The sequence below is a fragment of the Echinops telfairi genome, unplaced genomic scaffold (genome assembly GCF_000313985.2).
Source record: "Echinops telfairi isolate 266 unplaced genomic scaffold, ASM31398v2 ScPeMD7_18;HRSCAF=68, whole genome shotgun sequence".
NCBI classification, from domain to species: domain Eukaryota; kingdom Metazoa; phylum Chordata; class Mammalia; order Afrosoricida; family Tenrecidae; genus Echinops; species Echinops telfairi.
Window position 1 is genome coordinate 87,505,739 of NW_022103915.1, and position 2,373 is coordinate 87,508,111.

Here is a 2,373-nt window from a genome sequence, read left to right on the forward strand (position 1 = left end):
CGCCCCCCCCTGCTCCTTGAGGATCTACTTACTGCTTCTGAAGGAGAACAGCAGTGTCAGGAGATAGATAGCTCAGAGCTTGTTATTCACTTCCCCTGAGGTGGCCTCCATTCTGCTTCCCCTCCTCCACCCTTACAAGGTGATAAAATATATTTTCTTGACTTTAAACCTCTATCAGGTGGCATGGAATATCAAACTTGACTTACTGATTCTCGAATTAACTTATAAACAAAATATTCAATTTCTAAGTCCCCCAATAATAACTACTCCAATGACCATGGAAAAATCTTATAAACCTGAAGGAACAAAACCAAACAAAACACAGGCAAATAAGAGTCTTGGCATCTGAAACCGATCTAACATTCACGGTTAGAGCATAATGCTATTCTAAGCTTGTCTGAGCACAGCTAGGCTGTGTTATTCTATTGAATATCAGCAACCTCACAGAACATCAGCCTGGATCAAGGTTATTCTGAGATCATAAAAAAAAATCAGGCAAAATAAAACATGTTTATAATTTGACCTAAACACAGTAAAAACAAGGTTACTGTGATGCTCATAAAATGTCAAATATTCTCTTCACATGGTTAAAATGAGTGACAGCTATTAAAAAATGAATGCAGCTTACTTTTGATTCTAATATGCACTCTCTATAGATAAGACTTGTTGAGATAGCCAATTATAGAATTGCCTTCTTTTCTGACAACATCTAATCTGGGGCAAACCTCTGTTTCCCTAGTTATTGTTAGTTGCTGTGGAATGGATTCAGCTGCAGTGCCCCCATGTGTGCATATTAGAATGCTCAGTAGGAGTTTTAAGGTTGTGATCTTTTAAAATTGGATTGCTAGGCCAGTCTTCTGAGGACCCCTGGGTGGGTGTCAACTGCCAAACTTTTAGCTAGTGGTTGAGTGCTAAACCATTTGTGCCATCCAGGGACCCAGTGCTTTCTTAAATCTTTTCCCCAAACCACCCACCAAAGCCCAACTACTATCCTAGGCTCTTTCCATGGTTCTCCCCTGGTATGTTCGCTTCTCCATTAGCAAGAGCAACAAACCCAACTTGTCTATCTACAGTTGTTATGTGGTCTTTGCTGAAGGGCACTAGCCAACCTAATGTAGAGTATGGTGGCTGAGACACGTGACGTTCTTCTAGTGAGACTTCACTTCACTTAGACATCACCAGGAAGACAGCGTCTTTTAGGGATCATCTTCAAGGCCTAAGGATATACCTGACTAAGGCCAGTCAGAGCAGGGTCAATCTGAAGTTGCTCTCTGACCAGTTTCCACTGAAAGGTGGACTCTAAAGGTTACTCATCTTCAACAGCAGGGCAAGCCTCTTAACACAGCTGACTCCCTTTGCTTCCGCCCTCCCTGTGGTGGAAGAAGCCTTTTAAAATCTAAAATACCAATTAGTTCAGCTCATTTTCTTGCTGGTGACCATTACTATTTCGGTCTTTGGCACACAATTCAAGGTCCTGGCCTTGGCCAAGGAGGCTATGTGAAGTTCAGATTTAGTCACTGTATTGCTCCATTTCCCAAGGGGTTCTTGCCAATGTCTCCCTGTATTAGCAACACTGAACCACTTAGGCACACAGTGGGAACTCGATAAATATATGATGGTGTAATTGGATTCGTAGACAGTGTAAAAAGCACCCAGTGTGAAGGGCTTGCCCCGGAAGAGTCGTCCTGAGTAGAGAAAGTGACCTGGAAAAGCAGGTATTGAGGCCGAACATTGTTGAGAAATACTTGTGCTCCTCTTTGCCAACTTTCCCTCAATCCTTTCCCATCTCTGAGATTAGCCTAAGGGTACAGTCCACTTTTTAAACATATTCATGGAGGTACAATTGACATTCATCATTATGATACATTTTCACATATATAAAGGTCAATCAAAATGTTTTGCTGCTAGCATTCTAGTTGGAGCATACACGGGCTTATTCCAAACAAAATGGGTTAAAACATGTCTCTGCAATCAGTGGATGGCTGCAGACAAGTGGTCTCAGGAATACACTCATATGAGTCTCATCAGGGCGTGTTCAAAAACAGGTCCAAGCAAAACAGGGCCTTCTGAGATCTGGGTCAGGCAGATACATCCACTCAGAATGTTCTAGCGACTGTTTTTGTGTATATATATACGCATTTATTACAAAGAATCTAGATAGATGTTTTGAGGCACACAGACGATCATGGAAGCTTGTATGGAGATATTTTCAGAAAATGGAAAGCTGCAGTGGTGAGAAAAAGTCCAGGAAAATAATGAGGAAAGTCCCTCCCCTGTCATCCCAGCAATGAGCCTGCTCAGTCTTCAGGGGTAGTGTGTTTGACTGGGTACTTTAGAGAAACAAATTCACAGAAACTCATGTATGAGAGAGTT